This window comes from Podarcis cretensis (assembly GCF_951804945.1).
Source record: "Podarcis cretensis genome assembly, chromosome: 16".
Lineage (NCBI taxonomy): Eukaryota > Metazoa > Chordata > Lepidosauria > Squamata > Lacertidae > Podarcis > Podarcis cretensis.
Window position 1 is genome coordinate 13,401,952 of NC_137186.1, and position 27,582 is coordinate 13,429,533.

At 45.4% G+C, this 27,582-nt stretch overlaps 1 protein-coding gene across 3 annotated transcripts in view; it reads left to right on the forward strand.

Moving 5' to 3' along the window:
- Positions 1–27,582, forward strand: part of MACROD1 (mono-ADP ribosylhydrolase 1) — a 321,478-nt gene that overhangs the window by 6,911 nt on the left and 286,985 nt on the right. The window lies entirely within an intron of this gene.

Here is a 27,582-nt window from a genome sequence, read left to right on the forward strand (position 1 = left end):
TGATAGACTGCAACTCCCATCAGCTCCAACCTCCGTGGCCAGTGGCAAGGGGGATGTGAGTTGTGTTCCAACAACATCTAAAAGGCCACTCATTCCCGCATTCCTCGTGTACTTTGCTGGCAACAAGGCTTCCAGTCGTACCATCCTCTTAACCTCAAAAATGGCCAGTCTCCAATCCTCATAGCTGATTTACAGAACAGCTAATACTTTGGGGATTGCAGAAAGACATTAGAGTTGAAGGTCGTTTGAAAGATGTACTGTTTGTGATGTGTGCGCTCATCTCATTTTTGTCTCTGGTTAAACAGGTTTGGTAGGTTTTTTGTTCTTTTGAAACTTGTTTGACTGGATAGGAAACAAAAAGAAATACTGTTAGGGGTGTACGTAATGGGAAACAATGCCTTTCACAGCCCTGCTTTAAAACGCTCTAGAAGTTTGTCCTCGGTTTTAAAGTTACCAGCTAAGGTTAACAAACACTAAGTGTGAACTCCCAAGTTTTGTACAGAACCCCTTTTCAAGTGTAGGAAACAGTGCTGGATGAGAATAATGTGTGGAAGAATTTAGGAGAAAGAAGCTGCTTCTCTAGATTGGTACTGGCTTAGTTAAACAGAACATTTTGTGAAGCAAAAGAGGAAGTGGACTTGAATTGGCCCCTACTTATATTAGACTGCAGTATCTGGCTGCACTGGATGAGCTGAATTATATACACAACAGGCAACAAATGAGGAAGGGAAGTAATATTTACAAGGGGTCTGTGTGTAGCTCTTAGATGTTCATTAACATGCATTATGCTCTAGTAAAACTGGTAGTGGTACTTGGCTGTGCATAGTGCCGATTGGTTTTTCAACTAAAAAAATGTGTGGTGTTATAAAAATGAGTCAATGAAATGGGTATTGGGTTTAATAAAAGTTAAAATAGGTGTTTTAAAATTATATAGAATACGTATGTATAAAAATATTATGTGTGAGCTATGTATAATAGCCAGTTCACCTGAATAAGGGGTTAAAGAGATTACAAGACACATGACTGAATCAGCATTTGAATTACTGGCAAGTATGGCTGTTGTTATTTGTGGATGTAGCACCATCAGTGTACGTGGTGCTTTACAGAGTAGAGGAGGACAGGCCCCTGCCCTGAGGAGCTTACAGTCAAAAATTCAGCACAGGGAATGCAGGAAGGGGAAAAGCAGGAAAAGAAAATTCGGTGGTTTTAATTACACATGCTTAGACTCAGTTATGGGCTCAGTTGCTGTAGCTTGTGGGGAAGGAAGGTATTTTTGAGCCTCCGCAAACGTTAAGCTCAGAAATATTTGAGGTTTGCATGGCTTGGTTGTCATTCCCAGCAACTTACACAAGAGGGCGCCAAAGCTCCATGGTTTGTGGGGCTGCCCCCAGTATTAATTTCCCTACCTCAATAAATCAAGCTGTTTATTAGTGGAATAAAAGTCTTTGCTAACAAGGGGTTTTGTTGGCGCTTCATAAATCCTGCCTCTGTGCATCATGAAGCCCATATGTGCTTAATTCATATGTAAAGTCGCAAGTGGGACTATAATACGTGTCCATTAAATTCTAGGAGGCCCGATAATTATCATTAGCTGCACGGATCGAGGCCAGGAACTGCTTGCTGCTGTTGTAGCCACTCAGTTCATGCTAGGAAGGTTTGGGGTGGGGGGAGATGAGCGATGCTGAATCTTGGGAAAGGCAGGGTGGTCTGTGTCGTGCAGGCAAGAGAATCAGGCGGAGTTTTTATTTCTTGTTAACCTTGGTTCCCTGAAAGGAATCAAGTGTGTCCAAGGCAGCTCTTGGCGGATGTGATTTGTAGTGGTTTAATGTCTTCAACAGACAGCAAGGCTGTGGGTGGATGGTGGGACTCCGTGAGAAGAGGTCCAAGTGGGGAGTGGAGGGACACTCCAGGTGCTGGTGGGAGATGTAGTTCAACGCCCCTGACCATTGGCCATGCTGGCTGGGGCTGGAGTTCCCACAACATCTGGGAGGGCTGCAGGTTTTTCATCCCAGGTTCAGGTGCAGCACTCCATCCAGGGCAGGTGCGAGAATTCAAGGCCCTCTCAGCACACATCCACATGTCCTCATGTGGTCACACCATGTTTTGTTTCTGTCATTGCCACAGCAGCAGCCCATTACTTCCTGCTCTCCTTGCTGTGCCCCTGAATGGTGTTGCAGCAGCAGATGGGGAACCCCACTGCCTTTCAATGAAAGCCAAGCTAAGCTCCCAATCCCTTGTGGCTGCCTGCTTTCTTAATTGTACCCAATGTGCAATGCTCTGGTCTATAGATTAAAGCTTCTGTCCAGACCATGGATCCATGAAGAGATTTTACAGATCTGTGAAGGGCATTGCATTTTGGGTAAATTAAAATGGCAGGTGGCCACCGCAGATGGGAGCCAAGGTTGGTTCCTGGTCAAAAATGGCAATGCTGTCCGGTGTCCATTGCAGAGTGTTAAGTGGCTGTGTGGCCAGTGAGGGGCCCTTTTGACCTACTGGAGCCCTCAGCTTGTGCCCAATCTTACTGTCTGCTGGCACTGGACCTGGCTTGGTCCCAAAGTGCCTGTTGGGGCTAGATTTGACGGCTGGTTTTGTGCTGGGCTTGGTGGGACTATGCGTGAAATAATTTTTTATAAACAGTTCACCTTTGTCTCTAAAGCTGGCGATGCTGATCTGCTTGGCGATGATTGCTTTTGCATTAGTCTTTTTTTAAAATTGTTCTTTGTTGGCAATGGCATTGGTGCCTATTTAACACATGGTCTGTATGTGAGTTAATTGCGATCAGATCCATGCAGGCAGGTTTAATTGTCTTTATATGACAGGGATAAATCAGGCATGAAGATTGTGCACCCAAGTCATGAAATGAGCAATAAATGCAATTTTTAAAAATGTGCTCAAAAGGAGAGGGGTGCCAAAGAGACTTCTTAGCCTGGGTCACCATTTGGTCTTGGACTGGCTCTCTGGCACCTACAGTGTCAAACAGATACCCTGAAGCAGAAGGTGGCGAGAAGGCGGCTTGATTATTTATTTAGCAAAGAGCCTCGTAAGTCCCCACTGTTGCATGGGAATGATAAGCTATAGAAGACCAGGCTAGGGACATTTTTGCTGATAGGCTAGTTTTCTGCATACAGGGGTTTGTATTTTATATGTGGGAATGTCGTTTACGCAGCCATTTGGCTGTTAAATTGGATCATAGTGTTCACTTTCGGCCTGTTTTTATAGTGTTAATCTTGTGGTGGAGTAGGTAGAATCCATCTTTTTTATACTTATTTATGGATGGGTATTCTTGTAGTTTGTTCTGGCTGTTGTTTTAAATAGTTGGTTTTTAATGTTTATTATACTGTGTAAGTTGCTTTGAGGCATCTTTTTGTGAAAAGTAGTAAAGATAAAATAAGGGTGCAAAGTGCTGTACATAACCAAAAGTTCCTTCTGTATAGCTAGCCTGGCACTTTTGCTAGAGGCTGTGAAACTCCTGCCTGCTTTGCTGCCTCCTCTGCTCCTATGCCCCGGGAGTGATCTCCTTTCAGTTGGGAGTGGAGAATCCCAGAACCGGCTAGGAACCGATGAAACTACTGTGGGGAGTTCTGGTTCTGGGATGGAGATGTCTGAATCCTACAGCTCCTCAGTGTCTCTGGTGGTGCAGAGATATGCTAGGGGTGGGGCCTACTCCTCCAAGGAAGGAGACCCAGGTTTCAACTCTGGGCAGGGCTGCACCCTGACATCAGCTTCCCCACAGAGTAAGGCCTCTGCAGAAGGTATTCATGGTTCAGGATTGGCAAATATGTCAGTTTTAGTTTCTCATTTTTTCCAGTCTTAAATTCAGTTTTCCATATTTCCATTTCTGTTTCCAATTTTTTTTTTTAATGTCCTAGTTCATCAGCAGTTTAGCGCACATTTTCCCTAACACACACATCTTTCCATGCAGTTTTGATTAATATAATGTGTATTTGTATGTTATTTTCCCTAATATATGCATTTTAATGCATATTTTGCCTGAATACAATTTTTTTGTACGCATTGTTTGACTGGAGAGCTGCACTGCAAAATTCAGAGAAGTGTGAATTTTGAAGGGTAATTTTGTTTCAGTTTTTGCATTGCTTGGGAAAGTGCGTATTAGATATTAAAATGTTCATGTAATTAAATTTCTTCCCCATCCCTAATAGCAATAGACCAACCTTTTGCAGCCTGATGCCTTTATATGTCAGGAGTGCTCTGATGGTGTTTCCTGCTTGGCAGGGGGTTGGACTCGATGGCCCTTGTGGTCTCTTCCAACTCTATGATTCTATATGCCTTCAGATGGCTTGGACACAAACTCCCATTAACTCCGGCCAGGATGACCAATGGTTAGGGGTGATGGGAGTTGTAGTCCAAAACTTGTAGACACAAGGTTGGGGAAGGCTCTGTCTGTTCTGGGTGCGGTTTCAGTAATTTGTTGCTTTTGTGCAGGAGTGGATATGCGTGTGTGTGCGCACATGTAGACATACCACATAACAATACATGAAAAGTCGGCTCTCAAGTTCTGGAACTTCTTGGCTTACGTTAGCCTTCTTCTTTGGAGGGATGGTGTTTCCCACACTTCCCTCATAAGCCACAGACAGGGAGTGGGAATAAAGACTTTCTGCCTTACACAGAGTTAATTTAGCTTAGTATTGCCCACCCCAGTGGTTCCCAATTAGCTAGTACTACGGAGCCCCTGTTTTTCAAAAGCCAAGCCATGGACCCCCTACTTTTGAAAATTTTGATGTCTCTATAGTAGTTTTCATTAAATGAATGGTGCCATGGACCCCCTGGGTGGGTTATGTGGACACCTTGGGGTCCACAGACCACTAGTTGAGAACCACTGGCCTTGAACACCGATTACGAGCCCCTTGGCAGTGGCTTCCCAGGATTTTAGGCAGGACTCTTTTCTGGTCCTACCTGGAGATGTTGGGGATTGAACCTGGGACTTTCTGCATGTAAATCAGATTCCCTGCCATGGAGCTATAGCTGTTCCCTGTGCATACATAGCCAGCTGCCTTACATGAAATCAGGTCATTGGTCTGTCTAGGTCGGTATTGTCTATACTGATATGGCAGTGGCTCTCCAGGGTTTCAGGCAGCTGGCATTCCCGGTCATGCCTGGAGACGCTACAGGGAGTTGGGCCCTGGGACCTTCTGCATGCAAAACAGATGCTCTGCCACTGAACTGTGGCACTTCCCCAGACTCACCTGGTGGCACATCCAGCTCCTTTGCTTTTATGTGGGTATTCCTGGGACCATGGCGACATTCCTTCTAATATATATATATAGATTCTGCAGGCAAGCAGCTGGTAGAATGATCAGAGCCTTCCTCTCCCAACTGAGTACTTTACGAGTAGATGAATGGATCGAGCCGCCGTGTATCCTTGGTATTATGAATGGCCGCCTTATAACGACAATAGTTATGGGACTGCAAAGTGCAGGAGACAAAGCTCCAGGCAGATATTACGATGCCGAACTGTCAGTGTAAATCGCTTCACCTGTCACTTTGGCAGTCCAGTTTGCTTGCAAACGCTTTGCTTCTGCTCAGGCAGCAGGAAAGGAGGCCGGAGCTGAGCCAGCACCAGCCTTGGGGAAGCTTGTATGTGTTTTGTTTTGTTAAACCTTCCAAGCTACCTGAGCTGGAGCCAGTAAATGGGAGTGGTTGCATTGCAAGTGTGGAGAACCTCTGGTCTGGAGGGCAAATGTGGCCCTGCAGACCTCTGTTTGGCCCTTGAGACACCCTCTACAGGCCACACACCCCTGAGCTGTTTTGCTTGGATAGAATATGTCCTTGAACTGTGATAATGTTCATAAGGGCGAGCACTGTGCAGTGGTTAGAAATTTGGATTAGGACCTGGGAGACCAGGATTCAAATTCCCATTTGGCCAAGATGTTCACTAGGTGACCTTGCCCTACTTCACAGGGTTGTTGTGGGGATTAAATGGGGAGGAGAAACATGTGTGCCACCTTGAACTCCTTGGATGGAAAAGGTGGAATATAAATGCAATAAGTAATGCCTCTTGCTTTGCTGGAGAGGTGTGGTGTGGTGCTGGTGTGCGTAGAAGCCTCTGTGTTTTTGCATGGCTGGAATGTAACCTATGAAGGTAAATCACATCTACTGCTCTGTCCACTTTTGCCTCTGGCCCTGCCCACCACTGGTATGTGGCCCCCAGAAGGTTGCTCCTGAGGGAATGGGGCCCTCGGTCTGAAAAATATTCACCACCCCTGTTGCATACTGAGAATTTGACACACACAGCGATCCTGACAGCTGCCCTCCAACTAGTATCTTTATCACCCTGGAGAAAAGTGAAAGTTAAATGTGAGATTCCAAAGGCAGGGCATTAGGCTAGCCTGTAAGGTACTGCAAGACTTGGTGGGTGTGACTTAGGGAGGGAAATCTATTGCTTGCCCTAGGAGGGATGATGGAACCTGAAAAGAACAGGTCTGAGGGATAAGCTTGGCCCAAGCTCTAAACCAGGGTTGGGAATCTTGAGGGGCCACATTCCCTTCTGGAGAACCACATGCTGGTGGTGGGCTGAGCCAGAGGCAAAAGTGGGCAGAACAAGAGTTTTTGTTTTTGTTTTGCTTTGTACAGGACACTAGTTTCTGCACACCTTCCATCCTGACAAGAAAGAAAACTTATCAGAGTTCAAGGGTAAATTCCAGCTAGGCAAAAAAACCCTCAAAGAGGATACTCTCCTCTTCTGTAGTTGCTCTCTTGGTGTGGATGCAGCTAAATCCATCACTAGAGCTGGAGTATCATTTTTTTCTTCCCCGTTAAGCACTCTGATCATACATATGTCTTGAGACTTCTTGACCTTTAGCACTCTCCCACCCACAGAACTAACTGGGGACTGCCTCACCTCCCTCATTCCTTGCTGCATGAACAGGAGGAAGAACTGATACAAAGCTGCCCCCTAGGTGCTAACTTTCCCTTAGGTCTCGTGGTAGGGAACCTTTTTTCGGACTGAGAGCCACAATGCTTTGTGGGCAACCTTCCAGGGACTGCTTGTTGAGGGGGGCAGGGGCAAATGTGGGCAGAAAATGGTATGTGGGACCTGCATAAACACTCACACATCCTTCATCCAGGCAAGCAAGAGGCATTAACACAGTTCAAGGACGCTTTTCATCCAGGCAAAAGCTTTCATCAAAGGACAAACAGAGCAGTGTGTGGCCTGGGGAGAGGCCTGAGGGCCAGATGGCGTGGCCTGCGCTGTATAGGGACTATTTTAAAAACGCATCTCATGGTTTTCTAAAAGCAGATCTGGCGACAATTGGACTCACAGTGCCTGGTAGTTCCTTCTAGCCTGGCACTTCACTTCTGACGATTCCTGCTTAATAAAGCAGGAATCTACCCATCGGCGTCTGTTATGGGTCTTTTTCTTTTTTTGTTCTGTACTGTTCTTTTTAGAGACTCTCTCCCCTTCCTTGGAGCAGTTCTTGAGTTGGGCGACTTGCTCAGTCTACGTTGAGAAGAGACTGTTATATAAAGTACCAATCTGATGGCGCGAGTCAAGGGGTGGGAGTGGGGGGAGCTCTCCAGCGCGGAGTTTTAATGGACAATTTTTATCTCCCTTTTTATGGCATTGAATAATTTTAACCGGCTTTCTGACTTGGCAAATAAAACCACTAGCTCTTTATGCTCCCATGGCGCTCGCAAGACCCTGCTCCCTGGACCCTGCTGGCTTTGCAGCCAAGGTCAAAAAGGCCAGTTTCTGAATGAGCACATGAGCTACTCTGTGTGTGTGTGTGTGTGTGTGTGTGTGTGTGTGTGTGTGTTTGGTCTGGCTTTCTGCTCTTATTACATTCTCAGATCTTGCTTTCCACTGGGGGAAGAAATATTTGTTACTTAACTTCGTCTTTCAAACCTGCCTACTGTCAACTCTTTTAAAAAGAGAGAGAGATCTTAACAGATTAACTGTCTTGCTTTTCTGAATTTGATTAATTAAATGTACTTATTGCAGTACCTCCGAGGGTCCTGAATGAAGATGACAAATAGTCATATATTTTTTAAGAGGGATGGAGTTCTGACTGGGCATAGCTGAGGGGCCCATCTCTGAAAGAGAAAGGAACCTAGCCTAATGAAGGGTTTTAAGAAATTTGCCACAATTTTGCATCACAACCCATAAGACGCAAGCAATAAGGACCAATCCTGTGAGCAGATTATTGTTTTGCCCTGTGCAGCATTCACTGCCTGTGCTAGCCCAAGACTGGTGCATTTTTTAACACTGCAAAAGAGGAATCCAATGGAAAAGCTATGCTAGTACAAACTTGTGCAACAGATTGTGCACCTCAGTGTTATCCCTGATAACATGCTGATAGCTCATTCTTTCTTCTCTTTCTCTTTCTTCTCTTTACTACCTGAGTTCACCATTAGAGGGAGCTCTGCATGTGGTTTGTATCCAGTGTTAATCTTAGGGCTGGTCTACCCTTCCACTTGTCCTGTGCCTACAAAGAACAGGTACAAGTGGTTTTCCCCTGCCCCCTGCTCCTTTCCCAGGGAATACTCACTTTTTAGTGCTAAATCGGAGCAAACGCCAATCCACAGAAAACCCGAATTGCTGTTTGCTGTGCTACAGAGCCGTTTTCTCAGGGGGAGAGGAGCAAAACAAGATGAAGTGTGAATAAGTCCTTACTCGGCATAGACCCACTGAAACCAATGATCATGACTTGACTTGGGCTCTTTCATTTCAGTGGGTCTACTCTGAACAAGTGGTGTGGATAAAGTGTTTGGAGAGATGTTTTTTTTTTTTTGTCCCTCTCTTTGTAGTACAAGAGCTTGAGGGAAGCCAGTGAAAGTCAATTCAGGACAGACAAAATAAAAAATACTTTCTCGCAACAATGCATAACTAACATGTGAAGTTCACTGCCCCAGGATGTGTTGCTAGCTGCCACTCTAGATGGCTTTAAAATGAGATTTGATAGACCCAGCCTTCCTATGCAAGCCTCTCAGTTGCTTTCAGCCTCCATGGTCTGGGGTAGTCTACCTCCGAATTCCAGTTGCTGGAGATCAGTGACAAAAGAGGGCTCTTGCCTTTGGGATCTGCTTGTGGGCTTCATGGAGGTGTCTGGTTGGCCACTGTGGGATATAAGATGCTAGACTAGATGGGCCCTTTGTCATCTTGCAGCATTACATTTTGCTGGGCATGAGCTGAGGACATGTGATACAGGAGTGGCCAGGAACTCCTGGCCTACAGACCTGATTAGGCCCACCAAGCCTTCCTGTTTGGCCAAGTCCCACCTACCTGCCCAACTCCTGCAATATAGCCATTTTGCAGAAGTTAAGCTGGTCATGTAAGATGTCAGGTTAAAGGTGCCGCTGGGCCAAAAGGGAACTTGCAGGTACCACCTATCAACTGATTGACAGCACCTGCAAAGCCCCTTGGACAGCCCCAGACACTGTGCTTTGCAAGCCCAGAGGCAATCAGCTGATTGCCAGGAGTTGCACTGTGTGATGACTTTGCCTGTACAGTTTGAGTTCAAATAGGGCAAAAACAGACCACCGGACACCATTGTAACATCAGGTGATTGACAGCTGTCAAACCTTACCTGCAGGGGATGGGAGAAAATAAGGATCCAGCCACCAGTGGTACAAACTCTTTCTTTCTTTCTTTGTTAGTTCCTCACAGAGTGACCCCCAATGACTCATGTTAAAACCAATTAATATTAAAAAATATTAGAAGCACAGCTACACTGATAAAAGGCAAGACTTAACAAATCTAACTCCACTAAAAGAAGCCACAATGCCACCCTTCAACTTAAGGGCCAAACGCCTGTGTAAAGAGAAAAATCGTAGGGAAAGATAAGCCAAGCATTCTTCCCTGGGGAGAGCACTTCACAAGCAAGGGGGCCACCACTGAAAAGGCCTGGGTGGGAGACCGCCAGGGAAGAAAGCTGAGCTATGAAGCATACTTAAATAAATGCAAAAGTGAGGCTTCCCTGTAAAAGGCTTCCCTGTAAAAGGATCAGTGATGAGTCCAGGACTACTCAGCACACACAGACAGATAGCTCAAGTGAAATCATTTCCGAGTTGGGTTCCTGAGCTGCCTCTTTATCTTCCCATCCCTTCTTCCCTTCTCTGTTTTCATGAAGTGGTAAGTAACAGTGGTGGTTGCTTCCCTCCCCCTCTTTGGAGAGCGGGTGTCGTGTCAGCAACCTTGGTGGCATTTGAGCCTTTGTTCCATTTTAATGAGTGCTGTTAACAAGAGAGCAAGCTGGGCGCTGTGCCTGGCAGGAAGAGGAAAGAAGGGTTTCAGTGCTGCGGAAGAGGATGTGCTACAGACAACTCTGCGCTTGGCTTGGGGGGATTGCAAGAGGGAGAGGTGGTATTACAAGGAACTGGATGGATGGAAGCTACGCTTCCTGCTCCCACCCCATCCCTGGCCATGGCCAGCTGTTGTTTCAGGAAGTGTGCCAGATGTACCATGGTGAAAAAAACCCAACCTGCTGAGGTTTGGTCTCACAGCAGCTATGCTCCCTTGCATGGGCAGATGACTTATCAATATGGACTTGTTTTGCAGAGAATTAAGGAAATTGCATGGATAACTGAATGCTCTGGGATGTGGCAGGGAATCTTGGGCCCCTCTCCACTAGAGCCTTGCTCCCTTCCCAGGGATTCCCTATCCAGGTTTTGGGCTTCACTTTCCAACCTCTAGGCAAGCTGCAACAAGTGTGGCTGGGCTGCACTATTTCCTATTCCACCCCCCTCTCCTCCTCCCCTCCTGTCTCTCTCCACCTTTTGGCTATAAAAATTGCCATAAAAGCAGAGATTTGCAGCAGCTTTCTGCATGGCTAAGTCGGGAGCACTTCCCCATCAGATGGCTCTTGTCTCAGCTCCCTTTTATTGTCACCGCTGGGCTATATTTCACAGGGACATTTTAAATATCGTTAAAACCACCTCCTCGTGGCTGCTTTCTGGAGGGGTGGCTGCTGCAAGGAGGAATTCTGTTGAAGTTTTTTTGGACAGGAGGAGGCCGAGCAAACGGTCAGCAGGCTCTTGCGTGACCTGCTTTGCATAATTGGTGAGTGTTGGGAGAAGCCAGCTTCCGTGTACAAACGGGTACACATTGCGTTCTTTCCCGTCATTCGAAGTGTGTGCTGTTATTTGGGACATCCCTGATGTGAATCTAATTTAGGGCACCCCTCTGTTCCTTGGACAAAGTCCCTGCCTGTTACTGTAGAAACCAAGTCAGAAGAGAACACTGATCCATTCTAGAGATGTCACTGAATTTCACCTAAAGAAAAAAAAAATGGGGTGAATTTGGAGAATAAGATTATAAGAAAAAGTCTTCTTGGGTCAGGCCAAAGGCCCATCTGGTTCAGCAACCTGTTCTCACAGTGGCTAACATGATGCCTCTGGGAAGCCTGCAAGCAGAATCTGAAAGCAGTAGTACTCTCTGTACTTGCAATTCCCAGCAACTGGTACTCAGACACACACTGCCTCTGACAATGGAGGGAGAACACAGACAGCTGTATCTGTCAGGGGGAAAGGTGGGGCATAAATAAATATATAGTAGTAATAGCAATAGTACCCACTTTTTCCTGCTAGGGGAATAGGAGGAGAGAATTTGTTCACATTCCACACATTAAGGTTGAGCCTGCCTAATTTGCACTTCACAAACCGATAGGTGAAAGAAAATACAGCTATCCTTCAGAATTCACACTTATTTAAATTTTGTGATGCAGTTCTCCAACCAAAAGACTTGTACAAAAATGGGTGAATTGGTGGGAGTGCACACAGAAACGAGTACATTAGTGAAAATAAACATACCCAAGTGCATTCTTGTGCAAACATAGAAGAGTAATCTAAAACTTATGTGGAAACAAGACAAGCTGAAGTTAAGATAGGAAAAATGAGAAACTGAAAATGGCTGATGAAATGGATAGGTTCATCCATCTCTAATTCTTGAGTTTGCTTTACTCCTCCCTGATGGTTCTTTTGCAGTGGTACATTGAGCTAAGCCGTAAGTACAGGGGTGGGGTACCTTTGGTCTACCAGGTACTGCTGAACTACAACTCCCATCATGCCTTCTGGGGCTGACGGGAGTTGCAGTTCAGCAGCATCTGGAGGGCTAAAGCGTTCCCACACCTGATGCAGTGCATCATCTGAACCTGGACCCGTGAATTAGGTCTCTTCAGACTAACCATGAGCTGGTACCAAATTTTGTCCTATGTCTAACGGCTCGTGGTTTGTCTGGGAGGGCTAAAGGCAAATGGCAAGCCTGGTTTCAGCACAACAGCAGAATGACTGGGGAGGAGCAAAGATGCTTTGATCTCCTTTCACGGAGCCCACACGCTCCTGCATTTATGCTAAGTCTTGGTTTGGCTTAGCATGATGTGCAAAGTAGGCCTGCACTATTTTGGTTCTCTTATTTTATTCCCTAAAGGTGGAAAGAGTTCAAGAGTGTCCAATCAAGCTCAACAAATATATCATTTGAAAACAAATCTTGGCACTTGAAAACAGCAACAAGATTCTTTATGAATTTCAATACATTTTGCTTATTTAAAGTCTTTTGTTTGCTGGGGCGTCAACCTCTCTTCTCTCCATCTCCCACATTTTAACCTTCACCTGGCCTCTGACTCACGCCTTTGTATGCGTCCCAACACAATGTGGCCGACATGCTGGCACCCATTTCTAAAAATAAGAGCCCACCTTCCTCCTTTTGCTTTGCACCAAAGAACTGTTTTGAGAATTTTTGGTTTTCTACCCAGTTCTTGCGCAAAAGATTTGGTTTGGGGCGAGGGGGAGAAGAGAATTGTTCCTCCTCCACGGATGTGACAAAGACTTCCCTTGCCTTATGGAAGGGATCTTCGAGGGATGGATCTGCAAAACATACCTGGCGGCCGCGTGCAAGTGTCTCAGTCTGAGGAGACTGAAGGAACAGCCAGGCTTAAAAAAAAATAATAAAAATCAACACTTCCCTTGCCAGATATCCTTGGAGACAGGCACCGTATGCGAGGCCTCCTTGCAAAAACAGCAGGGCCTTTCTGTCTGTACACCAGCCTGCTGCAGTCTGGCGGCTACAAAATGCATCTGAAAAGCCCCTGTCAAGCCTGCTTCGGTGGTGCTAAACGGAACCACGCCTGACAGCTGGCTTAACACTCCCCGAGCCTCGCTTAGCGGCTCCTTGTTTGCAGCTGGTGGCCACGTGACCATCTGATGGCGGGGAAGGTGGGGGGAGCCTCTAAACTGTTAGGCTTTATGCCAAACCGTAGCATGGTGGTCATGTGGGGAACCCTGTGAGTTGGTGGCTCCTGAATTGGGTCCCCCTGCCAAAACCCAGTCCTTGTGAGGGGCCAGCTCTGTCTATGCTACAGTCCTTGTGCTTCTCAGTGTCCGGTTAGAAGCACAGGCAAAGCTCAAGGTGTGCAAGCTGGTTCAGAGGCAGTGGAGTGCTCTACTCCAGGCCATAGCTTATGAAGCTGCCTTGCAGTAGGTCAGATAATTTGTCCAGTATAGTCTTCTTGACTGATAGTGGCTGTCCAGGATCTTTGGCAGAAAAGAGTCTTTCCTGTCACCTGATGAACTGGAGATGCTAGGGATTTAATTTGAGACCTTCTACATGCAGAGCAGGTGCTCTGTGACTGAGTTACACACTGCTGCCGCCACCATGCAGATTTCAGCTTTTGTTGGTACATACACGGGTTTGGTTATTTTTTGTGGGGAAGGGCTGGAGAGAGCCAACATGCTGGACTAGCTCCCATCAGCCTCAGCCAGCATAGCCAATGGTCAGGGATGATGGGAGTTGTAGTCCCACAACAGCTTAAGGCAACCATATTGGCAACCTCTGGCTTAGTGGTAGAGTACACAAGACTTTCTCGGCTTCAAAATCTGGTGTCTCCAGGTAGGGCTTGGGAGAGAACTTTGTTGGAAACTCTGGAGAGGCACTACCAGCCAGCATAGACTGTCATGAGCAAGATGGTCTGATCTTAGTATATGTAGTTCAGTAGTAGGGACTCTGAGGGTCATCTAGTCTAATCCCCTGCAAGGTAGGAATCTCAAATAAAGCATCCATGATAGATGGCTATCCAACCTCTGCTTAAAAACTTCCCATGAAGAATCCACACCTTCTGAGGGAGTCTGTTCCATAGTCAAACAGTTCTTACTGTCAGAAAGTTATTCCTGATGTTTAGTTGGAATCTCCCTTCTTGTAACTTAAATCTGTGGGTTCAGGTCCTAGCCTCTGGAGCAGGAAAAAAGCAAGCTTGCTGCATCTTCCATGTGACAGCCCTTTAGATATTTGAAGATGGCTATCATATCTCGGTCTCTTATGCAGGCTAAGCATACCCAACTCCCTCAACACCTCCTCATAAGGCTTGGTTTCCAGATTCTTGATCATCTTAGCTCCCCTCCTCTGCACAGGTTCTAGCTTATTAGTATCCTTCTTAAATTGTGGTGCTCAGAAGGCACAGTACTCCAGGTGTGGTCTGACCAAGGCAGTAGAGCTTTTGCTATTCTTGATTGGGACACTATATTTCTCTTTATGCAGTACAGAATAGCATTAACTTTTTTCACTGTTGCATCACACTGTTGACTCATGTTAAGCCCTATATCCTTTCCATGTGTACTACAGTAGAACCTTGGTTCTCAAACGGCTTAGTTGTCGAGCAAATCGGCTCCCAAATGCCGAAAACCCAGAAGTAAGTGTTCCGGTTTTTGAACGTTTTTCAGAAGCCTGACATCCGACACAGCTTCTGCTTGAGTGCAGGAAGCTCCTGCAGCCAATTGGAAGCTGCGCCTTGGTTTTTGAATAGTTTCAGGAGTCGAATGGGCTTCCAGAACGGATTAAGTTTGAGAACCAAGGTATGACTGTACTGGCAAACCAGGTGTCCCCAATGTTATATTTTGCAGCTGGTTCTTCCTAAGACCTGATGTTTGTCCCTATTGAAATTCATTTTGTTAGTTTTGGCCCAGTTAAGGTCATCTTGAATCCCAATTTTGTCTTCTGTGGCATTAGCTACCCTTCCCAGTTTGGTGTCATCTGCAGATTTGATGAGCATCTGCTCAATTCCTTCATCCTAGTTGTTTATAAAGATGTTGATCAACAGGGTCGAGGGACTTCCGGGTTGGCGCCTCCGACAATGGCTGAGCTCCTCCGATCGGGAGGAACTTACTCCGTGAAAAACAAGGTCTGACCGCCATGGCGAAGGCGGAGACCCATTGAAATCACAAGCGGGAGAAGCTTGTGAACCTGGGATTCAGCTGGCACCTTTTGCGCCTCCCCTACTCGCGGGGAAACCCTGTTTTGGGGATCCGGAGTGACATGGGGTGAGTGGCGCGGTACTTTGAATCGACTGCTTCTTTCACGGAGTGAAGCCGCATTGCTGTTGCTGGAGAGCGCTGACTTTTTCCTGTGGACAATTGGATTTTAAACAACTACCCGTGAGTAGAACGGAAAATTGGATCTTTAAATATCTTAATTTGGCACCGAAGCGGGAAGGTCATAAACAGGAAGCCCACCTTCCGCTTTTGTAAATAGACTGAAGCAAAGACGTTACAAGCTAAAGTCTTTGAAAGCTTTTGACAAAGGATTAAATCTCCATCGGTTAAAAATACAAAACCCCCCTTGGAAGCAGGTGAAGAGGGGGGAAATTTTGAACTTAGTAAGCCTGCAGGAGTGAGGGGAAGATCAAATTACCACAGCTCTGAACCTGGGAACGGGCTGCCAGATGACGTTTGGGGAAAGTTCATTGACAGAAAGGATTTGACAGCCAGCTAAAATAAGAGTAAGATACTGTTTCCATTGTCCTCTTCTGCATTTAAAATGGAGGAAAAGTAACTGAAAATCGAAACTATGTTTATTGCTGAGTTGTGCTTGAAAGAACTGATACAAGTGGAGACTGTTTCCCTCTAGAGGGAGCTTTTGAAACTGTTATAGGAGTGTAACTGGGAGATCTCCAGCTGCAAGATAAGGATTCTGAGAACCAGAGATTGACCTTGGACCATTCAAAATGTTGATAGGAGAAGTTATTGTGTCTGCATTATGTAAGATAAGCAATTCGCTGGAAGAGCTTCATAAAAAGATGGATGACATGACTTTTAAAATTGACAATTCGGAACAGAAAGTGACTAATTTGAGACAAAAAGCAAGTACCAACACAGAAATAATTCAGGACCTGGCACAGGAACCTACTTTGGCAGAACAAATGGTGGAGGAAAAGGAGAAAGTTGTTGTTTTTGAACCTAAAATAACACAAGCGGGACCCTTAGTTTTACAGAAGCAAATTGAGGACTATAAATTGAGGCCTTTTATGATTGAATCTAGAAAAAGTCAGATTTTGAGGATTGGATCCCGGCTTGGACTGAAGAAGGAAAGTTGGAAAGATCCCTCTATCCAGGGATTAATTGACATGGGACATGGACTTGGATTTGGAGGAGATTGAAGTTTTGGGGGCCTTTGGGTTTGGAGGAATCTTGAAATACATCCTGAAACACTTTATAGACCCTAGCTTCAACTATGGAAATTTGGCTGAACTGTCCAGAAGGAATAAAAATATTGTTAGGATGGAGTTTTCTCGAGATTTGCTCTCTAGCATTAAAGAATATGAAGAAGATCTGCAGAAGGGACCTGGAAAAGAGTTAAGAGCCTCGGACATAAGATCTCCAGGTTGATGGACTATATGGAATTGACGGATAGGACTGGCAGAATCCGAAACCAGGGAGAGGAGTTGATGGAAGAAGATTGGAAAATTTAAAGTTTATATATAGAAATATCGCAAAAAAAGTGGCGCTGTGGGTTAAAGCCTCAGCGCCTAGGGCTTGCCGATCGAAAGGTCGGCGGTTCGAATCCCTGCGGCGGGGTGCGCTCCCGCTGCTCGGTCCCAGCGCCTGCCAACCTAGCAGTTCGAAAGCACCTCCGGGTGCAAGTAGATAAATAGGGACCGCTTACCAGCAGGAAGGTAAACGGCGTTTCCGTGTGCGGCTCTGGCTCTGGCTCTGGCTCTGGCCAGAGCAGCGATGTCACGCTGGCCACGTGACCCGGAAGTGTCTCCGGACAGCGCTGGCCCCTGGCCTCTTAAGTGAGATGGGCGCACAACCCCAGAGTCTGTCAAGACTGGCCCGTACGGGCAGGGGTACCTTTACCTTTACCTTTACTAGAAAAATGGTGGATTGATATTTTATGGATTTAGCAGAAATGTTATAAGGAGTTAAGTATATATAAGTATTTTAGTTTTAATGTTAAAATAAGGTTAAAAAAATATGTTATTTATAGTATGATAGAGAATAGAGAAAGATGGAAAGGATTTGCTGAAATAACTAGTAGAAGTGGAATACAAAAAGGAAGGTGAGAGGAGGTCGAGGAAACAAGGGAATGAAAGAAAGAGTATAGAAAAGGGGAGATGTATTTTTTATATTTTTTTTGTTTTGTTTTATTTAGGGTTAGGGTTAGGGAGTGGGTTTTGTTTAGTTTAGTTTGGTGTGTTTGGTTTGATGGGTTTGGGTTGTGATTTGTATTGTTTGTGTATTGTGTTGTGTTGTCTTCTTTTTCTTTCTTTTGTTTTTTCTCTTCTGTCTTCTTTCCTTTAAAAAGTAATAAATATTTTTTTTTTTAAAAGATGTTGATCAACAACAGGCCCAGGACAGAACCACACTTGTCCCTTTGGCATTTTAAGATGTGCCCCCTTTTTGGAGTTTGGAGCAATACTAGCTAAATTATGTGGCCCCCATTTACCCCCACCCCCTGCAATTCATACGGAATTCTCAGCCATATGCTGAGCATATGGCTTGCTGGATCTGTGCATGGGTTGTATATGTGTGTGATATTTCATACCACGGGGGTAGAAATAAGCCAATTTGGGTTTTTTGGGAAAAAGGAAGAAGACAAAGGAAGCAGCTGGTTTGGAAATTTATTACAACTTCGATACGAGCCACCTGTGTAGGGACCACTTATATCTTGAGAGGGCTGTTTAGGGTAATGTAGTGTTTGCAGTGATTCTTAAAAAGGTGAGACAGGCATCCCTAGGGCCACATGCAGCTGCCCTGGGACAGATGGCTGTGCCAGTGTTGAGGTGCTACGCAAATAACATAGGACTGGTAGGTCTTGGGGTTTTAGCTTCCTTTGCAAAGTCTCCAGGAGGAGGCATAAAATCTGTAGGGGAAGGAAGCTGTTTTGTGTTTAGTTTGAGTATGTATTGCATTTATGGCCTTTCCTTTCCACCAGTGAGTTGAATACCATGTACGTGGTCTCTCTCACCCATTCCTCAGTCGTTTTGTTCTCTCTGCATTCCTGCAAATTAGACTATGCTGAGAGGTAGTGACTGGCCCAAGCTCACCCAGTCAATGCCATGACTGTGTGGCAGTTTGAACTTTGGTCTCCAGGACTGGAAAACTTCAGCCCCAGGGGCCAAATTCAGCCCTCCAGGCCTCTGTGTCTGGCTCTCATTCTTTCCAGTATGTAGCCCTTGAGGTCTTTTATCTGGCTGCAATGTGTTCTTGAGAACAGATGATGCCTCTAGCTTTCATGGATGGAGTATAGAGGGGTGTGTGAGAGTATGTGTGTAGAAACTAAAGGTAAAGGGACCCCTGACCATTAGGTCCAGTCGTGGCCGACTCTGGGGTTGCGGCGCTCATCTCGCTTTATTGGCCGAGGGAGCCGGCATACAGTTTCCGGGTCATGTGGCCAGCATGACTAAGCCGTTTCTGGCAAACCAGAGCAGCGCACGGAAACGCCATTTACCTTCCCGCCAGAGCGGTACCTATTTATCTACTTGCACTTTGATGTGCTTTTGAACTGCTAGATTGGCTGGAGCAGGGACCGAGCAACGGGAGCTCACCCCGTTGCGGGGATTCGAACCTCTGACCTTCTGATCAGCAAGTCCTAGGCTCTGTGGTTTAACCCACAGCGCCACCCGCGTCCCTTTTGTGTAGAAACTAGCCTCGTGCATAAAGGTGAAATTTGCATTCATTGCTCTACCTCCTTTTGCCTCTGGCCCTGCCCACCACTGGCATGTGGCTTCCCAAAAAGATGTCCAGAAGGCCCCTGGGTTGTAGAAGGTTATCCATCTCTTTCCTGTGTGTTGACCTCGGGGTATGGCCACTTTACAGACTTACTTTGGTCTTATAACAGTTTGGTGATTGTGGCTTTTCCTCAAAGAATTCGGGAATCACATTTTGGTGAAAGTGATAAGAATCAGAGAGCATTTTGTGTGTGTGTGTGCGTGCGCGCGTGCGCGTGCGTGGAGTTAATGTGGGCATATACCCACAACTGTTTGAAAAAGCAAGTCTGAATGTAGTGGTGGGAACAATTCAGGCTTGAAGTGGAGTTAAGTGGCAGGGCAAGGACTTTAGCGCCATGGTAGAACATCTGCCTAGCTGGCATCTCCAGGTAGGGCTGAAAAAGACCCCTGGCCAAAACTCTGGAAAGCCACTGCCAGTCAGTGTAGACAATATTGGCCCCCTGTTCTCTGATTCATTATAAGGCAGCTTCTTATGTTACTAGAAAAAGCAGTTTACCAAAGTGCAAATTAAACACAACCACAATTCAGTTGTAGCTGGAACTGAAGCTGACTTGGCCTTTAGTGCTCTGGCTTTAAACTGGTTTATCAATTGATTGACCGTGTGTGCCTGTGTGTCTTTCATGCTCACTGTAGCCAGTACGCTTCCTCCTTGAAGGGATCTTTCCAGCACTTCCACTGGTTAACTTTTGCCCTTTCCCGCTCCCCGAGCAGCCTGCGCATTCATCTTTTAAGAAGACATTTGCCATCTATCCTAGTGGCACAGGGTGCCCTGAAGCTTTCCTCAGCTGTGCTTTAATGTGGGACGAGTCCATCTTCTCGTAGACCTTGAGAGCTGGCATTTGATTTTCCAGGGTTATTAACAGAGCTATGCATGCTCCTGTTCTCTCTCTCTCTCTCTCTGTGTGTGTATGTATGTGTGTTTTTAATTTTTTCAAGTTGAGATTTAGGTTCGGGGAATCCAGATTTTTGCACACCAAATGGGTGGAGCAAACATGCATTTGTTTACTTCCTTTTATGTTAATAGTTATCTTCCCTCCAGTTTACCCTCTTGTTTCATATCAGATAAGCATTGTCTAGGGATGTGGAACAAATTTAATTCAGTTCAGATTTAAAGGCAAATCTACCTTATTCATACTTTTCCAAAACAATAATTGGCCAAAAGAAATAAGTTCTTTGAAATTTGTCTGCCTCTGATTTTTGCAATGGAGTTCTCCAGCCAAGTACGGTAATATGTATGAAAATGCACGTACACGAGGGTAGTGTGAATAAAAATGCACATATTGATGAAAATAACAAATAAAAATGCAGTGTTTTACGGGAAAGTGCAGTGCAAAAATGTGCATATCAGTCAAGATTACATACAAAAATGTATACATTAAGAGAAATTCACAGCAAAATGCTGCTGATGTAGAACTCTTGAGAACTGAATTTAAGATTGGAAAAATGAGAAACTGAAATGGACTGATCTGCCCACCCTGAGCTCCATCTTTATTCAATTGGAGACCTTTTTTCAACAAGCTTCTTAATTGGAGATTCTAAGTTTGCATCTATATTTGATTTGAAATTATAGATCTAGCTATATATCTCTATATATCTGTATCTATCTATTATTGTTGGTATTTTTATGGAAGTTTTTAATTAATAATCACACGATTATTTCACAATAAGCAATTCATTAATGAAATAACATAAGGAAAATAAATATGTATGTTTAGAAGTTGCATTTCACAAAACGTTCCCAGTCCCTCCATCCCTCCTGCAAAGGGTGGTGATGTAGGTCAATAAATATGGGTTTAGTGATGTTGCTCGATAAAGGCAAGGTTTATAAAAAGCAAACGGGGAAGTGTTTACCCAGAGGCAAGGAAAATCGGTGAACACAGAAGGAGAAAGGAGTTTGCAAGGAGGGGATGATGAGGTATTATTGGCCTGGTGTTAAAAGTGCCATGAAGCCTTTGAATAGAACCTGGGCCATAATGTATATTTATGTGTTTTGCTGCCGCAAGAAATTCACCTGCCATCTTGGATGTTATGAATAGATGGATTGCGCTAGAAGGGTTAGGGTTAAGAAAGTTTCGCTCCACTTGGCACTGATAGAGCCTTTTCTGAAGTATTGTATCCTTCTTTGGGGCCAGTGCTGCTTGAGAAAATTCATCTTAATAAATTGATGGGCAGGGGAGTTAGAAGAGAGAGGAAAGAAAAATGAAGAGCCGGTGAGGCCTGTCTAGATTCCAGAAATTATCCCGGAACCCAAATGATTCCTTCCAGCATTTGTAAATGGGTGGGGCATAAATAATAAATTATTAATATTATAAATGCTGTGTCCTATCATTAGGCACAGAAGGAGCCATAGATGGGTGGCAGAGAACATGCTTTGTGTGCAGAAATGTCATAGAATTGTAGAGTTGGAAGGCACCCTGAGGATGATCTAGTCTAGTCCAACCCCTTGCGATGCAGGAATATGCAGCTGTCTCATGCGAGAATCGAACCTGCAACCTTAGCGTTATCAACACCGTACTCTAACCAACTGAGCTATCCAGGCTCATAACGTCTCCGCTTCAGTCCCGGGAATCTCAATTTAAAAGTGGTGTGTGTGTGTGTGTGTGTTTGTATGTTTGTTTGTTTGTTTCACCTTAAAGGCCATATTCTCTTCTAAGCAGCCTTCTGGGATTCACGTGTCAGTGGTGAGTGGGGTCAGAGGTCAAAGTGAGCAGAGCAAAAAAATGTGAATTATACTTAGGTCTAGTTTAAGGACCCACTCCAGCTAGGCAAAACCCTCAAAGAGAATGTGAGGCAGGGCCAGTGAGGGGGAGTATGAACTGGAGAGAGTCCCGAGGGCCAGTTAAGAAAAACTTGGAGAGCCATTTCTGGCCCCTGGACCTGAGGTTCCCTATGCTTTTAGTACTAGATGATGGGGCTGTCCCATTCTGCCTGGGAGGCTGGACAGCCAGTGCCAATAGGAGTGCATAATACTGAGCTAGGTAGACAAGCAGTCTCACCTGAATTAAGGCTTCTGGCTGTATACTGTAAAAGCAACAGAGAGGGTGGGGAGAACCATGTTATAAGGAGACCCTGTTTGCAGCCTTGTTTAATGAGTGCTTATATGCTGGACAGATGCCTTCTGGGAAGCCCCAGGGCAGAGCAGGGCATGAATGTGCTGGCCAAACCCGTTTTTTGAATATTGCCAGCAGAGGTGCTGCTTCGAGAAGCAAATGTAAAAGGAAGCAATCCAGTTGCACCATAGATTTATATAAAGGTGTTATGATATTGATAGTATTCATTTCAGTTCCTTTCCTAATGATTCCTGACATAGAATTTCTCCCCCCCCCCACCCCTACCCATAGCAATCACGCAGAGGGTCAATGTTTTCATTAAGCTATCCCCCACCCCCACCCCAAAATTCTCTTTCCTTGGTAAATCACTGCCAGCTCAGACCCCCCATCACTGTATAACACACTTTATGTGATGCTTCCCTTTTATCTGGCATGGAAGCTGCAAGTAGAGCTTAATGCAGTGCCAGGAACAGGCTACTGGCAAAGTGCTATCCCTCTCCTCAGAGAGCTGCACTGGTTGCCAGTTTGCTACAGGGCCAGGTTCAGGGTTCTTGTTAATTCACAAAGAACCATAAACTACTTGGGGTCAAAGTATGTTAAGGACCCTCTGAACCCCTATGTCCCTCCTCAGTCACTGAGTCAGAAGAGGGACACTTCTTGTGATACCCCATACGCCCAACGTTCGGCCTTTATTAGGGATTGAGCCTTTAGTGCGGCAGGCCCTGCCCTGTGGAACTCCCTGCCAGTAGAAGTTCAGAATAAATCATTCCTGCCTTAGATGTCTCCTAAAAACGGTGTTATTCGCCCTTTGAAATGTGAGTTTCTTTTAATCTCATTGGTATTTATTAATGTTTTCACTGGTGTTTCTATTGCTCTTATTGTAATTGTGCGTGCCACCTTGCATTTTTATGAAAGTGTGGTTTATAAATAAATACGTCAGCGTGATCCACCCACCCACAGAAGTCTCACTGAAATGAATGTGAAGAGCTGGGGGGAAGAGTTGCCTCTTAACAAGCAGTTGAAATCCAGCTTCTGGGTTTGTCACCTTCCCTTTCTTCCTGACTCTTGTTTTTTTGTTTTGTTCCCCCCCCCCGACCCGCCCAAGCCCCATCTGAACCTGAGGAAGAGACACCCCAAGATAGTATTTGTGATCCTTGGATCTGGCAGTGACATTGATCGATCGCAGTTGCTGCGCCACACTCTTGTTCACTGCGTGAATCTGTACATCTTCCGCAGCAGGATGAGACGGCTGGGTTGATGAATGTGAGCAAAGGGCTGCTTGCTCGCTGCGCATGCCTGACTTACTGAAGCATGCCTATGTGTGAGTGTGTCTTTCCTCCCAGGCTTGAATGTTTGGTGGGTGGAGGGGAGCTTTGATCCTTCCCCCCCATATCTCTCTCGCTAGTTCCTTTTTTTTTAACCCTAGCTGTGCCTTCTGGCCTTGTTGGGGACCTCACAAGTTTCCAAACCCCAGACCTGCCTTTACAAGGCCAACACTTTACTGCCTGCCACCCTGTCGTAACCGCTGGCTGAAAAATGGCACCTCTATCCCCAGGAGAAATCCATTAACCTGCAGGCAGACGCCGGAGCCCGTCTAATGCAGAAGTAATGAGCTCTGGTTTTATGTTAAATTTAGCAGAAACCACTATTACAAGTGACAGAAAATAATTTCCCCTCCCCCAGGGAGTATGATAGGCCGGCAGGCAAGCAGACTAGCCTGGGGGTGACTGTGGAGTGTGCAAGGGAGGGCGTTTGTGTTGTAGGAGGGAAAGAGGAGGGGTGGATGAATCTATCAATTTCGGTTTCTCTCATTTAACTCATTTTTCCCCCAGTCTTATACGTAGAGTTCAACCCATTGCTGCATTGGTTTGTGAATCTTTTTCCTTTTTTAAGTCCATGGACAAATTTATATATGTCTTAAGTGTGCATTTCTCCTTCTGTATGCATTTCTGCAAGGTATCTTCCCTAGTTTACTTTTTTGTACATTAGTTTTCCAAGTGCATGCATTTTTGTGTGCATGTCATTTCCCCTAAGATACACCTTTTTGGTATGTATTTTGCAAAATGTAGGGGAAGTGTGAATTTTAAACTATAATTGCCCTGCAGTTCATGTGGTGGTTCAAGAAGTACAGATTAGGTAGGTTTGCAGTATCATGCAAGCCAAACAAATCTCATCCCCTTTGTCTCCATTTCATCAGGAGAACATGATGCAGTCCATATGGTGCGAGAGCTGGGCTAAGCCACTCAGTTACGGATCAGCAAGCCCCCAGTTTCCATCTCCCCTCTGTCTTGAACTCTTCAGATCAGGCATGGGCAGACTTGACACATAGAATCTCCTGTTTTTGTATTCAGAGGCATCCTGCCTCTAACAGTGGAGGTGGAAAATAGCCACGAACTACCCCCAACGACTATCGCTGCCTCTTGTGGGAATACCATAGTTTAAATTTGTACCGTATTTTAATAGGTATACCCTTGCCAGTCTATTGCAGATCATTCAGCAATTTATCAATCTTTTGTCAGCTCAGCCCCAGCTCTAGATGGCCTAAGGCACATACAGTGGTACCTCAGGTTAAGTATTTAATTCATTCCAGAGGGCTGTTCTTAACCTGAAACTGTTCTTAACCTGAAGCACCACTTTAGCTAATAGAGCCTCCTGCTGCTGCCGCGCCACCGGAGCACGATTTCTGTTCTCATCCTGAAGCAATGTTCTTAACCTGAGGTACTATTTCTGGGTTAGCGGAGTCTGTAACCTGAAGCATAGGTAACCTGAAGCTTATGTAACCCGAGGTACTACTGTATTCTCAGAAACCTTAGCCCCTGCACCTGCAGCTCGGGGATAATATTACTGATCTACCCAGCATGCTTGTTGTAATGAATACAATATAATGGCACATGAAACACTTAAAACACTCAAAAGCCCAGTGTAAGTGCTACTTCCAGAGGGGCGACCCTGTTTTAGCAAAAACAGCAAAGAGTATTGTTGTACTTTAGAAGACTGACAAATTTATTATGGCCTAAGTAATTTATTTTGAAAGCTTGTGCCATAATCAATTTGGTTAGTCATTAAGGAGCCACAAGACACTTTGTTAAATAAATACTAAGCATTATTAATATATACATCAAAACAGGGCTCAAAAAGGAGCCTGATTTGTACTGTTAGCTGTTCTCCAAAAGGATGCCTTATAGCAAGCCAGACTACTGGTTTCTGTCTACACCTGGGTAAGGAAAAGGTTCTGACCAGTGGGATTCCCCAATCCCCATGAATCAACTTTTCCCCCTTGTTCAATCTCCAGGCATCATAATGACATCAACTGCTAAAGTTCAAAGGAGGTCTCTGTAGTGACTGAACACCTCATCAGTAGTTACAGCTCTCTGCTTTGAAGATGGGCTGATTTGTGCTGAAAGTGTGCCTTCAAAATGGCTCTGGAGTCAAACCACAGATGGAGTATGTGGTTTGAATCCAAGCAGCAGCAGCAGCAGCAGCAGCAGCAGCAGCAGCAGCAGCAGCCAAGCTTGCATTTCTGCACCCCAGCTTTAGGCCATTAGAACCCCTGATCCATAGTGACTCAGAGGTAGATTTGCATGCATATTGGCAGGCCAGTATGTGGCTCATGCAGTGCAGAAGTAGGCAATTGGCTCTTTCCCCTGAGTGAGTTCATTCAAGCTGCCGTAGCTCATTTTGCGCCATGACCTGGCTCTGGTTGGTGGGCCTTTGCGTTCGAGTAACAAAAGAAGTACATTCTGCTAGCCTGACACCTACCTGTCCATTCCTACTGCAGAGGTTTGACGATAGCCAACAGGATAACAGAACAAAACAATGGTGTCTGTGTGCATCAAAGGCAATGGTGGCTTTGTCCACCCTATTCCATTTTATATCAATCTTTGGTTTGTCTTTAGCCTAAGTCAATGTGGGGAACCTCAGGCCTGGGGACAAACACCTGTCTATCTGGTTCTTGGATCTGTCTCCAAGCCACACCCTTTCCTCTGTCTGCTTCATATCCTGAGCGTTTTTTCCTGGCTGGAATGTATTTTTGAACACTGCCTCCTACTTTCCTAATAGGGTTGCCATACGTCCGGAATTTCCCGGCCATACCCAGAATACTGCAGTCGGAAGCAGCATCTGGATGGAAATTGTGGAGATGTTCGGGAAAATGCGGACATATGGCAACCCATGTCAGAAGTATTGTTTTTCCCCCTGAATTTCCTGAAAAATAGCCCCAAAACATTTTTTGTTGTTGTCATTTTGCGAAGAAAGCTCAACAACTTTTGTGTCCGGATTTTCACTTTTTGAAACATGGCAACTCTGGAATGGAGGAAAGAGGGGGGTGTATGAGTAGGTGTAGATACTGTACAAAAGTGAAATGCACGTGTGTTGCTCCTTACAGGCTGGCCTCTGGTCTTGTCCATCAGTGGCATGCAGCCCCTGGAAGCTTGCCCAGAGAGGGTGAGGCCCTCATCTCTGGCCTAAGATATCTTTGAGAAAAAGAAAGGTTAAGCAGCTCTGCCCTTTGGTGAACTATTCTGCAGGCCGCAATGTTGTGACCTGGACGGAGCCAAATTTCATCGCTACTTCTGGAGAATCAAGTTCCCTCATTATTGTTTTGCTCATTTATCTAAAAATGTCTTCAGTATGAGTTTACTTTGTGCCTCAGACTTCTCTTTTCATCCTGTAAAAACAGGAGGGAAGAATGAGATGAAGCCTGCTACCAGCCACTAACTTTCCGCCATGCCAGGCGTGAGGAACCTTTTTCAGCCTGAGGGCTGCAGTGCCTTCTGGGCAGCCTTCTGGGGCTCACATGCCAGGGGCGGGCAGAACCAGAGGCAAACGTGGGCAGAGCAAATAATGTAAATGTTCCCTTTGTAAAACAGGCTAATTTCAACACAGGCAAAGATGAGTCATTATCAGAGGTCAAGGGCACATTCCAGCCAGGCAAAAAGAATGGTGTGAAATGGAGGCAGTGGGGGGGGGGTCGCCTGGGGAGAGTCCCAAGGGCCAGATGGAGAGGCCTGAAAAGTCACACTTGGCCCCCTGGCCAGAGATTCCTCACTGTGCACTAGGCCTTGTGGTGGATACTTCCTGCATTACTAGGAGAGCTCTGGCTAGAATGTTTGATTTGGAACAGAGAGACCCAGGTACAGTTCCACCCCCAGCCATGAAGCTCACTGGATGATGCTGAGCCAAGTCACCACCTCTCTGCCTAACCCACCTCATGGGGTTAAGGGGAAAGACCTCTTTTAAGGTGGTGACTGCTGTTTGCAGTTTTGGGAAGCACTTGTGTTAAAAATAATTCGCCTCCCCCCCCCCAATAACTGTTTTTCCTGATTAATTGAGGATGACTGTATTTATGAATTTTTGTAGATTGATGGATTTTAAAATATTTTGTGTCTGTAATTTTATGCATGCTAAGCTTTCCCAAGAGTTTCTGGAAGCCTTCAGCAATGGTAGGCTGTATCATAAATAAAAAGTTTGAAATTCACAAGATGACAGAGGCTAGCCGAGCTTTTGCTTGCTTTCAGTGGTGGTAAACAAGGACTGCTACAGCAAATCTGCTTTGCGCAATTTTTTTCCTTACAGTCAAG